The sequence below is a fragment of the Bos taurus genome, chromosome 7 (genome assembly GCF_002263795.3).
Source record: "Bos taurus isolate L1 Dominette 01449 registration number 42190680 breed Hereford chromosome 7, ARS-UCD2.0, whole genome shotgun sequence".
In the NCBI taxonomy this organism is placed as follows: Eukaryota; Metazoa; Chordata; class Mammalia; order Artiodactyla; family Bovidae; genus Bos; species Bos taurus.
Genome location: NC_037334.1, coordinates 57,940,017 through 57,960,502, shown reverse-complemented (window position 1 = coordinate 57,960,502; position 20,486 = coordinate 57,940,017). Strand labels below are relative to the sequence as shown.

Below are 20,486 nucleotides of genomic sequence, written 5' to 3'. Positions count from 1 at the left end.
AGTAAACTCTGGGAGTTGGTGATAGACAAGGAAGCCTGGCGTGCTGCAGTCCATGGAGTCACAAAGAGTTGGACACAACTGATCGACTGAACTGAACTGAACTGATAGCCACTTTTAGCTCATCTGTGAATCAAAGGTTTTTAATAGTGTTACTGACCCCAGATCCAGCTTCTTGCTGCTCAAAGCCAGTAGAGAGACAAGGTTGATTTTGGATGCTGGCAACTAGAGGTGGTGGAAGATGCCTGTCCAGAGGTCGACTCCCCCACTACCCCAATGGCAATCAGTGGGCAAGAGCTTTTTTAGACAGAGGGAGGGGGCTACATGCAGAAAGAGTACAGTCAGCTCTGACAGTCACCCTGAAATTGGTTATCTGAAGTCTGGCCAGCATCATCTTGATTGTTTTAAGTAGAATAAATCTTCAGTTCTAGAGTCACTTGGTTTCTATTACTTGAAGCTAGTTCTTGGAATTGTGGTAGCTTATGTCATGGCTACAGTCTAGTCATCATGTCATTAACTTCTTCCACCTGGTGGGCGTTTCAATCTGTATAAGACAGCTCACAGGATATGGCTCAGAATATTATCTATAGCCCGTGAGAAGGAACTAAAGGTCCTTGGCTATGCTTACTGACTAAACTATTATTATTGGGTCTCCTTTGATAGTTTTCCTTTGTTTCTGCATGTTCCCACTTCTCTGATTAAACTTGCTCTTTGGCTAAAGTTTTTCCACAGGCAGAAGGCGGGCAGAGGACATGGGAGGACAAGGACCATAGAGTTCTGCTCCATTTCAACAGCACTTCACTCAACTAAACTCTCTTGTAGCTTGAGAGTGGGGATCATGTGTTAATGATCTCAGGTTGAGCATAGTCCCATGGTCTGAGTTGGTACCTGACAACTATTTGTTGAACCAAATGCAGTCAAATGAGAGGAAGACATCAATAAATATGACATCTGGGTAAAGAGTTGCTATTAGTTATTTGATTAGGATGAAAGATTTGTATATTTAACAACACTGGGGAATCCTGAACATTGCACTAGGGGCTATGACAGACACTTTAGAATTAAAATGGTGTTAATGAAAGAATACAAGCTTCAGGATCTGGCATTCCTGATTCAAATCCCAGCTCTTCTGTAGGCTTGCTGAGTAACCTGCCATTCATTTCATAGGTAATTGTTAAATCATGTTGTAGGCAAGGCAATATGCTAGATGTTAAAGAGGTAAAATTAAATATTCCCCACAAATGTGGGCTCTTCAACCCCTTCCTCAGTTTCATTACCTGTAGTGTGAGTCCAGCAATATTTTATTGGCAAGCCACTGGGAGAATTCCGTATGATATATAGGAAAATGCTCAGTACACTCTTGACATGTCGTAGATGCTTCGTAAAAAATGCCACTAGAAAGCACAGTTCCTGTAATCTAGTCAAGACAAGTCAATGAAAATTCAAGATCCAGCTAGAGCTCACTGTCAGCATGGTGGCCCTACCAGCTGTGGAGCACATGAAATGTGGCTAGTCTAAATTGAGAGGTGCTGTAAGTGTAAAATATGAACCAGGGTTTGAAGACGTAGGATGTAAAAAGGAAAATAACTCACTAATAATTTTTTTTTGCTCATTATGTGTTGAAAGTATAATATTTTTAATGAACTGGGTTAAGTAGAATGCATTAATCTTCCCTGTTTCTGTTTTAAATTTCTTGTTGCTCTAAAAAATTTGAAATTACATATGGCTCACATTACTTCTTTTGGGAAGTACTGCACTAAAGAATTCAGAGAAGGCGATGGCACCCCACTCCAGTACTCTTGCCTGGAAAATTCCATGGACGGAGGATCCTGGTGGGCTGCAGTCCATGGGGTCCCAAAGAGTCAGACATGTCTGAGTGACTTCACTTACACCTTTTCACTTTCATGCATTGGAGAAGGAAATGGCAACCCACTCCAGTGCTCTTGCCTGGAGAATCCCAGGGACGGTGGAGCCTGGTGGGCTGCCATCTATGGGGTCACACAGAATCGGACATGACTGAAACGACTTAGCAACAGCAGCAGCACTAAAGAATAAAAGTTACTGGTTTTGGAAAGAACTAATTAGAGATGCTATTGACCCAGAGACATGTCCCACAGAGTAGGGATGGAGCAGGGATGAAAACTGCGAGAGATCGTAGAGCTGCGATCCTGATTTCATACTCTCATGATGGTATTGGCAGTAGTTACCACATGGCACCAGAACATTTTCATTCACTTTAATTCTTCTTCCACTTATGAAATGTATCTGTGTGTCTACCTGGGAAAGGGGACGATGCCAGGGGGTAGGGGAAAGCACACAAGGAGGTCCTTTCTTCTCACAATGGCTGTTGGTGTTGAGCTCCTTTGGAAGAAGTGTGAAAGCAGGTTGGGCTTTAGATGGAGTTAGGATGTTAGCATCTTTCTTCCCTACATGATCTTGGGCAAGTTACTTAACTTTGCTGAGCTTCCGTTTACTCGTTTAGAAAATGATGATGTCAAAGGTAAATGCATTAGTCTGCTCAGGCTGCCTTAATGAATACCATAGACTGAGTGGCTCTAACAACAGGGATGTGTTTCTCACAGCTCAGCAGACCAGAAGGCCAAGATCAAGGTGCCTGCTGATCCACTTCCCCTGCGAGGACTCCCTCCCTGGCTTGTATAGTAGAAAGCCACCTTCTTATGGTGTCCCCAACAGCAGAGAGAAAGAGAGAAAGCAAGCTCTTTGGTTTTTCTAGGTCACTAACCCCATGATGCAGGCCTCACCCTCATGACCTCATCGAGCCTCATTACTCCCAAAGGCCTCATCTCCACATGCCATCTCCTTGTGGCCTGGGACTTTAGCATATGAAATTGGGCATTCAGTCCATAACAGTAACTGCATCATTAGATTTTTGAGTGAATTCAGAAGCTTGTGCATACTAAGAATGTGGTATGGTATAAATTTTGGTCAACTGTTAGATTGTCACCATAGCGTCTATTTTTTTTGCCTGGCATGTATATCATATTTGATGTTCAATAAATATATGTCAGATGAGTTATATAATTCATCAACCAATCAAGGAATGACTATTTCAATTCCTGAAACACCTGGGTTATCAGGTAGGATCCAGCTTCTCGTGCCCTCTAGATCACATCCCTGAATGTGGATATGAGGACAGCCTCAGCTGCTGAGAATAGGCCATGCTGACAATCAAATTCTCTTGCTTTGACATTTGTGTCTGTCAAAGTTGGCTCCACCCTCAGGCCACTCCTTAGCCGCCCAGCAATGCCCTTGGTTTTATTTCCCTAATCCTGTCTTTTTTTTTTTTTTTACCCAGTATACCCAACCATGAGACTCCTTTTCTCCCATCCAATTTAATAATATAAAACCTGCCCTGATTTAGAATCTCTTTGGCAGCTAATCGAACCTTGAAGCATTCTATTAGCTCTCTGTATTTGCACTAAGCCCAAACTGATGCATCTGGGATTATTATGTAATAACTTGGGCTCATTTCTGGTCAGTATATACCATCCCTTTTTATTCTGTAAATCCCCTCAGGGCTTTCTTTCTGTTTGCAAGGGGTGAGAGAAGGGGTTATAAGGGCTGTGGTTAGGGGCTTTGGGGTAGGGGCAATGTTTGCTATGAGTTATTATCCCGCACTTATCAGTATTAAACTGGATTTGACAACTCATAGCCTAGGATTTAAATGATCTAAATCTTTCTTCATTTGGCAGCCTGGTTTCCCCCATTATTTATTGTGGGACCCAATTCATTATCATCGGCATACTCAGAGGCTTGCCCTGTGATGCCTTCACAGTCAAATGATTTATACAAATAATAAAAAAGATGGGGGTTCCTAGCAATGAGATCCAAAGCAATTTTTTTCTCCCTTTCCCCTCATCTGGTTCAGTTCATCTTTCACACATTAACCCTTAGCCCTCTTCTTCTCCTAGGAAATTCATCCTCAGCCTCCTTCTGGGCCTGAGAAGGAAAGGCTTTTGACAGGGATGGGGAAGTGATGAGAGCTGTGGTACAATTCCAGTATAAGGAGTATCAGGTCTTTCTGTAGGTGGCACCATGCAAACCCTTCCCATACATGGCAGGATTTCGGTTGTCACAGCAGCCCTTTGAGCTAGGCATTGGTTTTATCCCAGCTTTTGCCTCTTGGTCTCCCTAGGATAGGTGGAGTGAGAGGAAGAAGGTGCGGGGGCAGGGATCAGGGCCGGGGATATGCCTCTAGTATCTCCAGAGGGAATACTGCTACCAGTGGTGTAGTGTGGTAGTTAAGAATGTGAGCTCTGACATCCAACAAACCAAACCGGCTCTTTTGCCTACTAACTGTGGAGCGGTGAGCAAGTAACCATTCTGTGCCTCAGTCACCTCTTCTGTAAAGTGATAATAAAGTACCCACGTAGGGGATCGTGAGGACTGAATGAGATGTCACAGAGAGGACTCTGAATTCATTTGTCCATCTGTGAAAAGTGTGTAATAGCACCTAACTCATTTTGCCTTCACAACAAGGCTATGAGGTAATATGTATAAAACACTTCAAGCAACACCTGGAAATACATGTTATAAAGGTTAGTTGTTGTTATTCCTGCTACTGTGATGACTATGCTACAACTACCATCACCACCACTATTATTACCGTTATTGTTGTCATGATTCAGAGCAAAATTCAACAGAGAAGGTGGATACTATCCAACCACTGTGTTGCCAAGACCTTGAGGTAGGTTGCTGGTTGGCAGAATTTAACCGTCCACGATAGTGACCGTGGCCTGTACTACTGTAAGAAAAGCGACGTGCGTGTGTGTTTTACTTTCCCTGCCCTGTATCTACCCATGCCCTTCTCAAGCTCAGTGCCCACTCCATGCCTTTCTCAGGCTTGCCTGGGGAGGTTTGGTCTAAAGCTCCAGCCCAAGCTGGAAAGAACAGCCTTCACTCAGAAACTCAGTATCCTGTCCTCTTTCTTCTCTAGTCTCAAGCTTTAGTAAGCATACGTATTAGGTCATATGCTTTTTGCCAAAAACCAAGTATTGATGGATAGGCTATAGAAATCTTACTCACTTATTTAAAATATGGGGCAAGGGTACCTCTTTTGGGAGCATCTGCTGCATTGAAACAAGACACAGTTCCCCCCTCCTCCAATTTCATATCTTGTGAAAAAAATTTCTGTTGACATTGATCTTAGGGTAACCCTTAGCAATACCATAAATGCTTTTTTTTTTTTCAATAAACCAGCCCTGTGCTTTGGAAATCCAATAAGTTTTATGCTGCCCCTTACAACTTGCTTCAAATGTGCTACTTGAATGTTTTCTAGTTGATTTGAGTCTCAGTTGCAAAACTGCACCCCCATGGATGTACATTTGTAAGGAAGTGATGCCAAGAGTTCACAGTGGCCTGAAAGTCCAGACTTGGTCCAGAATTTCTCTTCTACCAGCCTATACCAGCCTATACCTAGAGCCAAGAGTAATGCTGAGTGCTCCAAAATATTTTTGCAGTGTGTGTACGGCAAGAATTTATAGGCAGTGGATAGCACTATTTTCAACACAACTCTTCTTATGCTAAAAGCAGTGATAGCAGAAAATTGGCTTTAGAATCTGTCTTCTCAGCTAACTGTGTGGTCTTGAGCCCTAAATCTCGAGTTCCCCAGCTATAAATGTGTGTAGAACCTCATAGAACCATTTGAGGATTAAATTTAAAAAAAATAACATTTAGACTGTGTAGCCCCCTTCCTGACACTAAGCGCTCCAAAGAGTGTTAGCTATCAATATTTTCTCTTTCATTGGTTTGCATATTCCTAACTTTGTACCTTCCATAAATTTTATTGATGTCGTCTTTGTTGATGATTTTGCTGTGAAAGTGATAGTCTTATTCATGCTGTTACTGTTCATGGTAGCAATCATAAATTTTACCTTTGCTGATTTATGAAGCCTTTTCCATTTCTCCTTATATTTCTGCAAGTTTGCCCTTTCTTCCTAATTTCGAGGCCACTGTCACTGTGGAAATTCCAAATGATTCCTTCTTTCTATTTCTGTCGGTCCTGCCGTTTCCATCACCTGTCACTTAGTTTTCACTTGCTCTGCAGAGGAATGGGAGTTGCTGTGAGCTTGGAGCTGAAAGCCTGAGGCATGAGACAGAATATTACCATTTAGCAGTGCTGTAGAAGTTGTATGAAGCAGGGCTCTGCAAACATTTTTCTGAGTGTGTGTTTGTTAGAAATTCTTTTTTCTCTTACGGTCAAGAAGGTGTGATTGCATTTCTGATTCTCATACTCAGACCAGTGTTGAGTGGCTTACCTCTGACCTTTCCCCATAACTGAGCAACAGAATAATGAATGATGATTCCAGCTGCCTTCTTCCCTCCCAGGGTAACGAATGAGTCAGCATCAGGGACTTTGCCAGGAGGCCTGAGTCATAAATATCCCTGCAGTCCATCAAAAAGCTCCACAAAAGGCTGTTTTTAAACAGTAAATGAGGAAAGAATCCTTGGCCTTTGTCTTAAATCATCAAGTCAGTGGGAGATATTTATGATTCTAACTTTGGGGTCAAAGCAAAAAGCAAGAGCCAATCACAGAGATAAGAGAAATGAGTTTGAACCCATTGTGAGATGATAAACTTCTCATAGAGGAGAGATGAAAAAAAATTCAATGAACATACCCTCTCTGCCCCCAAATTCCTGTCAGTCATGTCACATTCTTTCCCTATCTTTCTCGACTTTATTAAAGACTTATCAGATGCCAGGCCTGGTGCTGGTTGCTTTATTTGCATTATCTCACTGCTTTCTCACAATCAGTCTATGAAAGAGAGATTTTCTTCACTGTTTTATAGAAGAGGAAATTGGGAATGAGAGTGACCTTGGACCCCAGAGCCTTTGGACTGCAGAACCCTCCCTCTTAATTACTCAGTTACATTGTATACAAGGCCAGGAAAAATGAAGATGGATCGAAAAATATACAGAAATGCAAGACAGTCCTCTCTGCTACACAAAATACTAATTACCTAACAACAGATATAGGATGGTGTAGTTAAAGTCTTGGAAAAATAATTTTAATTTTCAGTTCAGTACTATAAACAGAGAGCCCTTAAACAGATACCCTAAGACCCTAAAAAGTCCAAGCCATAGACTGTATTCCTGGGGATGCACCAAACACCAGGGACCCAGCGGTACTGCAGATTTGGCAGACATTTGAAATGCCAAGAATTGTGGTCAATGTATATATTTGAAATGCCCATTTTTGTCTTCATCCATCCTAGCTTACTTGAAGTGCAGTCTGCCATCAGGGATGACTTTGTGATATGGATAATACTTTATTTATGAGAAGATTAGCAAAATATGATTGTTGGGTTCGCTAATAAAGAGGATATTGGAAAAGGAGCCAGCTGGCATGCCACACATGTAGCTCCGGCAGGGAGACACATCTAATCTGTGTTTTGCTCTCCAAACTCACACCTTGGAGGCCCCTGGAACTCCCCACCCCCCCACCCACTCCCACCCCGGCCCTTCCCACTGAGCCCCTGGAAGGCCTCATCAGTAGCTTCTGAAAATGCAGAGAATATCTCTGTCTACATTTCCTGGCCAGACTTCCCATGGCTATTCAGACTGCTGTTTCTAATGATTAAAGGATAGTCTTACCCAAATGTTGGAGCATTACTGTGTCCAGATGACAAGGGCAGGAGAGCCAAGTCAACCAACAGGATCTGGAGTTGAGCAGACCCACAGAGAGAGGTTGGCTCTGTGATCTTGGGGGTGCAAGGAACACAGTTTCTGAGCACCATTCTCTCCTCCAGGAGAAAACACACACACACACACAATTTAGTTTTCACTGCTTAATAAGTTTTAAGTTATTAATAAAATTTTAAGACATTTCATTTGTAGGAATCATACTATGGGATGAGTAGTGCTGGCAATTAATCCTTTTTTGTCTCCTTTCCTAATTCTGAGCTCTACTAGGTAACACTGAGTTGATGTTGTCTGTCTTCCTTGTTCTGTTCTATGTATCGAAACTCACAGGCACTCAGTCATTGGACAGTCAGTCCCTTATAGAAACCTCTTGATACAACCTGAGGCAGTCCTGCCATTTTATGTGTCTCAGTCAGAGGGACTTGTAAGTGCCTCCGTCTGGATTTTTATACAGCTCTCTGTGTATCCTAAGGGTGGCCTATGGGCACTTACAAACTCCATGGACTCGGGGCAATTTACACAGCAGAGGAGACTCTGGGACATCTTATGGAGGGCAATTCTTGCCAGTAAGACATTGTGAACCTGAAGTTTGAACCTCCATCATTGTTAAAATATTGACCCAAGGACCAGGCAGCACAGGTTTGAATCTTGGCCCCACTACTACCTGGCTTTAGAATGTTAGGCAAGTTACTTCACCTGTCAAAGCCTCAATTTCTATGGTAAATGAAAGTAATAGCACCAACGCACAGACTCATGTGAGGACCGAGTGAGTTCATGCATGTATATTGCTTAAAAGAGTGCCTAACACGTTGTTCAGTACCTGTTAGTTGCTGGTGGTTTTGTCAGCAATGGGAGGTGTCAGGACAGTACCCTAATCCTAACCCTAACCATATTCAGCCACACCCCCTTCTGCAGGATCCGAGAAACCCTTTTGACCTCTCAGTTTCCTGGAGGCAAAAATTCTTGTGCTCAACTCTTTGTCCCCAGCAGCCCCAGAACAGTTCCTGATTTAGCATAGAGGCTTCATACTGAATCCTTGGCTGAAATTGACCAAAAGCCAGTTTTCTTCTGGTTATGTGGTGCCTAATGAGGATTGACTCTAGGCTCTGCAGGTGGGTATGTCATAGTGGAGAAGGAAACTCCACCAGATGGTCCCACTCTTTGCCCCTCTTCTCCCAAACAAATTCTTCCCTTTAATCCTCGACTGCTTCAAGACAGGAACAGAGCAAGACTCCAGACATTAGAGACCATGAAAACCAGAAGCTGTTTTTAATTTTTTACTTCCATACGCCTCCCTCTCCATCCATCGTATCAGCTCATGACGTTTCCCAAGGGACACCTCAGAGCGTCCAGGTTACTCTATCATAATTTTCTTGTTATAATCTTCGGTCCTCTATGTGCTATGCTGGGCTCAAAGGCAACTGTGAATGGGAAAGACACAGGCCCTGCGCTTGTAGGGTCCGGTGAAGAAGATGGACAAGTGGGTGGTATTTGTGTGTTCAGTTCTGTGTCAGGAAATTCAGAGTGCCATGGGAGTGTTAGGAGAGTACCTTGACTATTTAAAAGTAAGGAAGACTATTTAGGTTTAGTAGAAAGCAAGACCCTCCGTAATAAAACATGGAGTAGGGATAGTGTTATGAGTTTCAAGATAGCTTTGTTCTGTATGATATTTTCTGTGCTGAGAAGAGCATGGTACATGAACAATCAGGTTATTTCTTATAACTCCGTGTTTTATGGTAAGCTTATGCCACCTTCAACATATGGAGGAATTAAGATTATTTCTTCCCAAGGCAGGTTTCCTAACATTTAGATACACAAATGCATATCCTCGCTTCCAGACACCTGCATCCATTTCTCTGTGGCTGGCTCTTTCTTCCTCTGAAATGTTTTTTTATTTTCTTTCTGACAGTCTCGTGGCAGAAAGATAGAGTTTCTTCATGCTGTGTTTTTACTTTCCATTTTCCTGATAAAACTGTATCACTGCAGAGGAAATCAAATCTAATCTTCAATATATTTAGCATGAAAGCAATAAAAAGCATTAATTCACTCCAGAAAGAGCAAAATGCAGTTGGGTACTCAAAGGAAGGATCACCATGGAAACTGTTTTCTTGAGATTCTGTACTCTCCAGGCTCCGGGCATGACTAAGTGAAGAAAGGAAGGCAAAGAGAAGGAAGGAAACATCCTGCCCTTTCTGTTGTCACTAAAATGCTGCAGAGGAATTGGCATGAATTATTGATTGCATGAATAGAAGTGTATATGAATTAGAATTATTAAAATGTTGTCTTTTAAATGAGTATGTAGGAACACACTGAGAACTTGTTCCTCACTGTTCTCCTTTTTGTGCTGTCAAAATCCTGTTGAACAATCAAAGAGCCATCATAAGGTCAAAAGTTTGCAGAGAAGCATCAGGAATTATGGTGATTAAAGAATCATGTGAACTAGCACTAAAGCAGAGTGCTTTTGTATAGAACTCCCAGAATCACTTGCTTTTGTATACCACTTCAAGATCGTTATAGTTTCAGAATTTTTTTCAAAGACATTAAATATGTAAAGATCAGAGGCCAGCTCTTGCTTTGGGGACTGTGTTAATGGGATGTGATGGAATTTCCCTAAGGAATTTCTCATGGATTAAATTTTTTCTGTGTTTATGGGTACATGTATATATCTCACAGTGAGCCAACTCTTCTTGCGTTCTTTTTACCAGCTCATAGGTTTTTTTCACTGAACCTTCTCATCTGTTTTTAATAGCTCTGATAATAATATCTACCAGGTGTTAAATGATTCCTGTGAGTCAGTCACTGTGCTGAATCCTTTTTGTAATAATATTAAGAGCATTGACATTTATTTGGATAATTGTGTTTCATTTAGCAAAATGGCTAATTCAATAGATAGTCACTAATAAAATAAGTAATTATGTTCCTATATAATTCTCAGGACAGCCCTGTGAGAAAGTCCCCATTTTACAGATGAAAAAAACTGAGTTTTGGTGATGACAGTTGTTCACACTGCCTCACAGAACCAGTGAGTTACAAAACGTGGATCTGGAACCCCATATGAACACTAAATCCATGGTTTTGAGAGCAGTACTAGGTTTTCATCCTGAAGGACATAAACAGCCTGTCTTTTTCATCTCTGTACAAACCCATAGCTGCCAAGGGACTTACACAGGTAAGCCCTCATTGTGTTTATAACAAACATATATTTAGAATCTATCATTGTGCCAGGCATCATATTAAATATACAACTTGAAAATAAGTTTCTGCTTTCAGTGAGCTTATAGTTTTCAGGAAGTGTTGGCATGAATGAATGAACCAGACAAAATAATTAAGGGTTCAGGGAAAAGAGAGGTTAGTGACATTGTAGAGGATGGATTCTTCCTGGTCTTTCTAGGATGGGAGAATCTTCCAGAAGGTAAAAGAGAAAGAAAGAGAAATGAACATGAGAGTAAGATGGTGTGATAAGCATGGAGGTGGGAATGCGTGAGAAGAGTCCGAGGCCCTGTGAGAAGACCAGGGCATGTGATTTAGAACAGTGAGTTTGAACAAGTAAGTTGACAGGTGGGCCAGTTAGTGAAGAATCCTGAACTCTGGGGTCAGTAGGTCCAGATTTTATCCTGTCCATACATGTGAGCTTTCAAAGCACCTTTTTGTTTATACTGATGTATCAGTTTGAGTAAGTATATTATCTTCTCATGCTCATCTTGATGACTTCTTACATATCTGTATATGCAAGTCATCATTCCCCAGATCAAAGTATAGGATATTTTTAGGACTACATGTCCCCTCCTACTTAAATCCTCTGCATCACCCAAGATTATCACTATTCTGACTTGTACGTGAGTGTTCAAAGGGAAGTGATAAAAAGGCAAATGCCATGATGAAAGTTTACATGGACATTTAATGACTTCTAGGATGGAGCGTGAAGTATGGAGGTGAGAGATTTCAAAGCAGGAGACCAGCTAAGAAAATGTCACAAGATTCAGATTCCCTCTGTCCATCCATAGAGTTATATTTGTATTGAGCACCTGATGTGTGACAGCCCCTACACTGAAGATACAGTAGTAACCAACATACACTCCCTCGAAGAGGAGACTGACAAATAGGCAGTTACTTTACATTATGGTTAAGTGCTGAAATAGGAAACAGAGCTGCTCTTAAAATGGGCACCTAAGCCAGAACAGGAAAGTCAAGGAAGGCTTCCTGGAAGGAGAGATGTCCAACCTGAGATCTGAGGACTGAAGAGGGGTTGGCCAGACCAAGGAAAAGATTGAGATGGAAATATTCCAAGCAGAAAGGGAGCATGTACAAAGGCCCAAAGAAGACAGATGGTGTGGCCTTGTTGATGTAGAGGCCTGAGCAAGAGAAGCATGGAAAGAAATGAGAAAGTTTTCAAATTCAAGAAATAACCAGCCTTAGCAAACAGTATAACAGAGGAGCCATGTCAAGCTAGTTTTTTTTTTTTTAAACATCGGGATATGAATGTGGCAACCTGGTTGTGCAACAGTCTGCATCCATGGTTCAGGAAATATCAGATGTTCAGTGTGGCTGGCGTTTTCACTGTCATTTTTACTGTAAACAGCCCACCTAGTTTCAGTCATTTCTGTTTGATCTTGAACCAGACAAACCAGTTAGGCAATGAGATTTCCATCTTTCACCTCCCTCTTTTAGATGAAGCTCTTTTCTTGTTGTCTATACATTCTTTACCTCCTCTTTTCTGGGTTGGTTTGGGCTGTGCAAAGCCTCCAGGCCACCCCTCTTTCCTAACTTGTCCAACATGCTTCCCAGTGCAGCTTTGAGAGGAGCGACTGAGTTCACATGAGCCGTTCTCTCTCGTTCATCAGCAGGTAACTCAGTAAACAGAAGAGGCCTTTGTTAGCCATGCAGACCTGAGTGAAGTCCTAGCCCTGTTACAAATTTTCCTTGTGACCTTGATAAGCAAATGCCTCTGGGCTTCAGCTTCCTTGTATGAGCTGTGAGTGGTGAATATAGAATCTAATGCATCAGATCTCTGGGAGAGTGCCTGACACAGAAAAGGTCTTTTATGATATTATCCAGAGGTGGCAAATCAAAGTGGTTAAGAGTAAAGACTCTCCAAGGAGACTGCCTGTGATAGGAGGCTCTGCCAAAGGCTAGCTGAATCCTGGGTAAGTCACTAAAGATCTCAGTGCCTCAATACTCCCATCTGTAAAATGGGGATGATCACAGTGACACCCACCTCAAGGTGAGGGTTAAGTGAGGCTTCACGTGGAGTCTGGTGTGTGTGTATGTGTGTGTGTGTTTATATCCTTTATTAACAGTGATCATATTGATGTTAATAATTATAATTTTTGTGTAGTATTTGGCTATATATGTGAGAAGAGCAGTGCTTGCCTACCTCATAAGGGCGGCTGCCAAGAGCAGCTAATGAAAGGGCACACATGGCCCTGTGCCAGGTACACAGTGGGCCCCTGATAATGTTTGTTGAATGAATGAGAGCAAAGTGCTTCTCTATAAATGTTGTCTATAAATGTTTCATCGTAATGATCAGTGGGAGCTTCCACACAGAAGGAAGTGCCAAAGAGGTTCGTGGGGTGGCAGCCTGGGTTCAAGCCTGGTGGATTCTGATTACGTTGAACAAAAAACAGATTCGGATCAGTCTGTTTGGTGCCATTGAATCTGTGCCAATGAACAGCAAAATGTGATTTCATGTTGGTGGAGTGCCAGGCGCAGACTTACAAAGCAGAGTGAACCCTGCCGATTTCCAGCACCCTCTCTCTCCCCACCACCGTGGGCCTTTCTTACCTCTGAAAGAGCTTCCGAATGTTTCACAAAATCAGGTCCCAGATGTTGGAAAGACTTTTGCCGACAAGGTAATCAATCCATTTGGTGGCCAGATGCTGTCTGAGAATTTTCCTACTACAACACTGTGAGGCTCTAAATTCATTAGAAACGTAAATTAATTAAATCTAATCAATGCTGGGTGATGCAGAAGATTAAACAGTGAAAAACAAATACATTTCCAACTGGGTCATATTGGATGCAGAGAAAACACTCCACTTCAGTGGTGAAAGTCAGGTTAACCCTTTGATGATATTCTAAAAAATAAAAAAACCTTGGCCAAATCTGAGGTCCCAGGTGAGGCAGTGGTTCTTCCCAAATAAGACTGCCATAGTGAGGTCATTGACTCTTCAAGAGATAAATTGTCTTTTTCTATGACTTAGTAGGTGTCTGGAGTGGTTGTATTTATTAATAACGCTGTAATATGAATAAAAATCTCCACCATCCCTAATCATGACAGGCTTCTGAAGATAGGTCCTACAAAAGACTTTGTATAATGCATAAAGCAGTAGTTTGCAAAAGCATCATGTAATCAGATAAATTGGGAAACAGAGTAAAGCATCTTCCTTTATTCTACACAAGAATAAATTACCTGAGTTCAAGATTCTTGTTTATCAATGCTGAGTCCCGAACATCTAGAATGGTGCCTGCTGCTGTCACTTCAGTCGTGTCCGACTCTGCGTGACCCCATAGACGGCAGCCACCAGGCTCCCCCATCCCTGGGATTCTCCAGGCAAGAACACTGGAGTGGGTTGCCATTTCCTTCTCCAATGCAGGAAAGTGAAAAGTGAAAGTGAAGTTGCTCAGTCGTGTCCGAATCTTAGCGACCCCATGGACTGCAGCCTACCAGTCTCCTCCGTCCGTGGGATTTTCCAGGCAAGAGTACTGCAGTGGGGTGCCATTGCCTTCTCCATGAACGATGCCTGGTATGTAGGAAATATCTATTGTTGTTGTTCAGTCACTCAGTTGTGTTCGGCTCTTTGCGACCCCATGGACTGCAGCATGCCAGGCTTCCCTGTCCTTCACCATCTCCCGGAGCTTGCTCAAACTCATATCCATCGAGTTGGTGATACCATTCACCTATCTCATTCTCTATCATCCCCTTCTCCTCCTGCCTTCAATCTTTCCCAGCATCAGGGTCTTTTCCAATGAGTCAGCTCTTTGCATCAGGTGGCCAAAGTATTGGAGCTTCAGCATCAATCCTTCCAATGAATATTCAGGACTGATTTCCTTTAGGATTGACTGGTTTGATCTTTGAAGTCCAGGAGACTCTCAAGAGTCTTCTCCAGCACCACAGTTCAAAAGCATCAGTTCTTCAGCACTCAGCCTTCTTTATAGTCCAACTCTCACATCTTGGATGAACTTCTTTCTTACAGGATTTCTGAGTCTAATTTCCCCAGATGAGTCCATGAGATAGCAGTTAATGTCTGAGCTGTTTCCCAAAAGGGTTTGATTTTTTTTCACCCAAGGAGCAGAATCTTACAGCACTGCTAGCCCATAGGATATAACTTAGAAAATTACGTTCTTAAGCATTGTTATATGATACCCCTGTCTTTTGTCCTATGTCCTCCACCTTCAGTTGAAATGGAACTAGAAAAGATTCAGCATTAGTATGTTATGAATTTATGAGGTCAGCTTCTGGGTGGCTTCATCCAAGGATGTGCTTATTGGCTCAGTGAAGAGGTCAGTCTTTAGTTGTGGAATTAACACACTTGTATTTTCCAGTGCAGACAAATGGCCTGAGGCTGTGTGGATAGAGAGGTTTCTGCATTAGGTGCAGTCTTGTGGGGGTATTCAATTGTAGAGGATGACAGTGAACAGTCAAGGCCAACAGCTGCTGAACAGTTGCCTACAGAGGCCAAGTCACATCAAAAGTGAAAGCAGGGGCTTCTCAAGTGGCGCAGTGGTCAAGAATCCACCTGCCAGTGCAGGAGATGTGGGTTCGATCCCTAGGTTGGGAAGATTCCTGGAGAAGGAAATAGCAACCCACTCCAGTGTTCCTGCCTGGAAAGTCCCATGGACAGAGGAGCCTGGTGGACTACAGTCCATCCATGGGGGTCACAAAAAGAGACATGACTTAGGGACTAAACAAAAACGACGACAGGGGAAAACCTCAGGAACATAGGTGGGAGCTGACATTTGGCCTCGAGGTTAGGGGTACACTAGGGAGGGGTGGGAGATAAGGCAAATTCAAAGCTTTGTGCCCTTCTAAAGGGGACAGGCACTTCCCAGGTCAAGCCAAGAGTGTAGAGATACCAGCCTAATGGTGCCAATCTTTTTATTTTCCTATGGAAACTGAAAGTCTTCAGTTTTAGATATGAAACTCACAATTTTGAAATATGGATAACTCACTCAAAAAATTGGAAAACTGTGTGGGTTAACCTTGCAGTGCTGAATAAAGCAACTCTACTTGGGCAGCCAGTGTAACTGGTGTCATCTGTCCTTTGATGTGGAACTGTGGGGCCTTGCTCTGCCTTCCCTGGGATTCAAGGGAGGGACCATTTGGATAAATCACAACAAAGGCTCCTATTTACTGAGCATCTATTAATACATTGTGCTAGGCATCATCTACTAAGGTCCTTACCTTTCTTATCTCATTGAATCCTCATAACTCACCTCAAGAGTAGTGCCAATATTATACTTGGTTTCAAGATAAGGAAAATGAGGTTCAGAGGATTCAAATAACTTGTCCAAAGTCTTGCCTAGAAAGTCCCATGGACAGTGGAGGCTGGCAGACTACTGTCTGCCCATGGGGTCACAAAGAGTCAGACACAACTGAGCAAATGAACACACAAAGCTATAAGTGGCAACCCTGAATGGTATCCCCCGGACATTTAAAGTGAGGCTGTCAGCCATTCATTCTGTTAAATACTTTCAGGTAAAGTCTTATTCTAACCCTTATTTAGTGTTTATGTATGTCAGTCACCCACTCTAAATTTGCATAAATATACTCATTTAATCCTCTATTATTTATTGACTATGCCAAAGCCTTTGACTGTGTGGATCACAATAAACTGTGGAAAATTCTGAAAGAGATGGGAATGCCAGACCACCTGACCTGCCTCTTGAGAAACCTGTATGCAGGTCAGGAAGCAACAGTTAGAACTGGACATGGAACAATACACTGGTTCCAAATAGGAAAAGGAGTACGTCAAGGCTGTATATTGTCACCCTGCTTATTTAACTTATATGCAGAGTACATCATGAGAAACGCTCGGCTGGAAGAAGCACAAGCTGGAATCAAGATTGCCGGGAGAAATATCAGTAACCTCAGATATGCAGATGACACCACCCTTATGGCAGAAAGTGAAGAGGAACTCAAAAGCCTCTTGATGAAAGTGAAAGTGGAGAGTGAAAAAGTTGGCTTAAAACTCAACATTCAGAAAAGTAAGATCATGGCATCTGGTCCCATCACTTCATGGGAAATAGATGGGGAAACAGTGGAAACAGTGTCAGCCTTTATTTTTGGGGGCTCCAAAATCACTGCAGATGGTGACTGCAGCCATGAAGTTAAAAGACACTTACTCTTTGGAAGAAAATTATGACCAACCTAGAGCAGAGACATTACTTTGCCAACAAAGGTCCATCGAGTCAAGGCTCTGGTTTTTCCAGTAGTCATGTATGGATGTGAGAGTTGGACTGTGAAGAAAGCTGAGTGCCGAAGAATTGATGCTTTTGAACTGTGGTGTTGGAGAAGGCTCTTGAGAATCCCTTGGACTGCGAGGAGATCCAACCAGTCCATTCTGAAGGAGATCACCCCTGGGATTTCTTTGGAAGGAATGATGCTAAAGCTGAAACTCCAGTACTTTGGCCACCTCATGTGAAGAGTTGACTCATTGGAAAAGACTCAGATGCTGGGAGGGACTGGGGACAGGAGGAGAAGGGGACGACAGAGGATGAGATGGCTGGATGGCGTCACTGACTCGATGGACGTGAGTCTGAGTGAACTCCAGGAGTTGGTGATGGACAAGGAGGCCTGGCGTGCTGCAATTCATGGGGTCGCAAAGAGTCGGACACGACTGGGCGACTGAACTGAACTGAATCCTTAGTATAATATAATTTCCATTTTACAGATGAGGTGATGAGGAGAAAGGTTAAGAAATATACTCAAAATTAACCAGCTAGTGAGTAGTGAAGCTAGAATGTAAACTGGCATTGCAAGACTGCAATTGACCACATTCTAGAATTATTTCTCCAAACAACGCCCTAGATAAGGCATATAGCAGGTACCCAGCAAAGAGTTTTCCGTTGATACCAAATCTCATTTTCAGTCATGTAAATTCTGGGGATGCTGAGCCTAATGGTGTGGTTGTTGGCACCCCTAGAGAGCCACAACTTCAGCTGTTGTTCTGGGTTACTTGCTGGCACCTGTCACTCACACTAACTGCAGGTGTGCAGAGCAAAGGCTAGAAGCTGGCTCAGCTGCTAATGAACTGTCTAATCCAGAAATGCCTTCTCAGCAGCTGAGCAGTCCAATTCATACTGCATGTCTGACTGAAGTAGCTCACTGGGCCAGATTCCTTGGCCTGTAAGCGTCTTCCCGCCCAGTCTCTGGTGCTCTGTTGCCTTTCTTCCTGAAACTGGAAAGGGTGGAGACTGGTTTAGACAAGGGCCAGAATTTGAGACTCAGAAGGGTGTGTATACATTTTACAGTGCATGTGTTTTCATGTATGTGGTCTGCTAAGGGGAATGAGAAGGATGAGGCAGACATTGGTTTTAAGAAGAATGAGGCAGATTGAACTGGTTTTTACATTTTCATAATCATACAGGCCTGCTACACCCAGTTCATCTAAAACCAAAAGTGTGTGTGTGAGAGAGAGAGAGAACAGTATCAGAAAAAGGATATGAACCCACGTGATCAGGCAATAACTATTAACAAATACTCTAGACTATTATACTTTGAATGAACAGTTACTGTGTGTCCACCACGTGTCAAACGTTGGACTGTGGTCAAGGAGTACCAAAGTGAAAAGAATTGGCTATGATCCCTGCCCTGGTGAGTTTTATAGTCTTTTAGAGGAGAAGGCCACTAACAATAAACACCCAGATATATATTGATGAATTCTGAAAGATGCTTTAAAGGGAAGGAATAGAGTCCTACAAAGGGCAGTGTCGAGTGACTTCAGGCTGTAGAATGAATGTAGGCTGTCTGAAAAGGCCTCCCTCAGGAAGTGGTGTCTAAGCTGAAATTTTTTAAATGATTAGCTGTTATTCAAGGAAAAGGGTGAGGGACAGTAGTTTAGGGAAAAAAGAGAGCAGCATGTTTATAGACCCCTGAAGTGGAGAAGAACATGGCAATTATGAGATTCTGAAAGCAAACTGGTGGGGCCAGAGTGTATTGAGGCTGGAAGGTCAGGGACATGATTAAAGGTGCGGTGTGAGAGGTGGGGAAAGCATTTCTTTAGTAATAAATTCGCAAAAGGCATTTATCCCAAGGCTTCCTCAAAGTGGCTGCTGGTACATTTTACTTGGATTTAATTTCCACTGAAGACTCAGGCAGTAGGTATATTTGAGATTGTGGCCAGTGCTGAGTCTGCCCCTTTAGTGTTTAATGGTCTTATTCCTTCTATTGCCTGATAAAGTATTGACATTTTATGTCTTCCTATGGACTTTAGCGGAAATAATCAATGCTTCAAAATCAAGGCCAACAAACTTGCAAAGTGTGTGCTAGAAAGGAATTTTGCTAGTGCAGTTAATAGTCATTGACTTTTTCATGCCCTAGGCTTTTCCATACCTCCAAAGGCAATAACTTTGGTTGTTGGAATCAGTACTTGACATATTCCCAAAAGCAGAATCGTTAGAGATGTGGCAATATGATCCTATTCCCATTCCTCTCCCATCTGCTATGCTTGGAGGGATTGCTCCTGACAATGGCCATGGTACTTGACTTCTCGAGTACTGATTTTATTTTAGGGATGTCTCAGGCTGTGTGTCTATGGTAATGAAACATTAAAAAAAATAATAAGCTGTAGATGAAAATGGAACACGTGTAACTTTTAAATTTATATGCATTACGTGGGCCAATAACCAATTGTTCCTACAAGAATCCTAAATCTCCAAGCATGGACCATTTATGTCATGTTTGCTATGCACAGAATGAGATCTTAGATATTGATAGTATTGATAAAAATGCTCTCTGTTAAGAAACATAATCCTGTCTTCAGGGAACTTATAATCTAGTTAAGGAGACCATATATACACACACAGGATAGAAAATGAGTCACACAGCAAAAGAAGGTGCTATCTAGGTTAGTCAAGTTTTAAATGGAAACTATCCTTCTTTAGCTTCTAAAGAGACTAATTTCAACTGGATCTTGAAAGGATGGGGAAAGAGGGTGATTTTTCTAGGTGAAATTTATTGGTAGAGTCAAAGATGAGTGTAATAGGAAGCCTGCCTTTAATTAACTCATTTCAGTAAGGAGAATTGAGCAAGGAGATATGAGAATATCGCAGATAGCATGTGAAGAATATAAAGAGTTGCAGGGAGTGTGAGGAGGAAGGGGTATTTTCCCAATCCAAGGATATCATGAAAAGTTTTAGGGCGTAGGTGGCATTTGAACTGGCCTTGAAGGTTTCATGTATTCAATTTTCCTTCAGGCTCTCAATTAGAATTCTGTGCAAAACTTATAAATGCCAGTCCCTAGGCAAGGGCTGCAGACTAAAGTAGTGAGTAAGATCCTGCCCTCAAGGGGTGTACTGTCTAGGAGACTAAGAAGTCAGCAGGGGCACATGATGGAAAGGACATCTCAGGGAAATGAAATAGCATGACAGTTGGTCAACAAAGACCGTTTTGCTTGGGGAGCCTGGAGAGTTAAACTTTGCTCAAGTGTCATCTTGTGACAAGGAATACAAAAGATATGATGGAAAGGTAGGTTGATGCCAGAAGAGCCACTATCCATAATAAGAAATGCAGCCTGTAATTATATATGAAAGATTTGGAGAAGATTAGAAAAAAAAAAGATAAGATAGACAAAAGGGAATGGGGACAAAAAATACCTATGGTACGGGGT

At 42.3% G+C, this 20,486-nt stretch overlaps 1 protein-coding gene across 14 annotated transcripts in view; it reads left to right on the top strand.

The window, feature by feature from the left end:
- The window catches only part of PPP2R2B (protein phosphatase 2 regulatory subunit Bbeta), a 509,482-nt gene that overhangs the window by 345,179 nt on the left and 143,817 nt on the right, over positions 1 to 20,486 (top strand). The gene's annotated exons all lie outside the window — the stretch shown is intronic.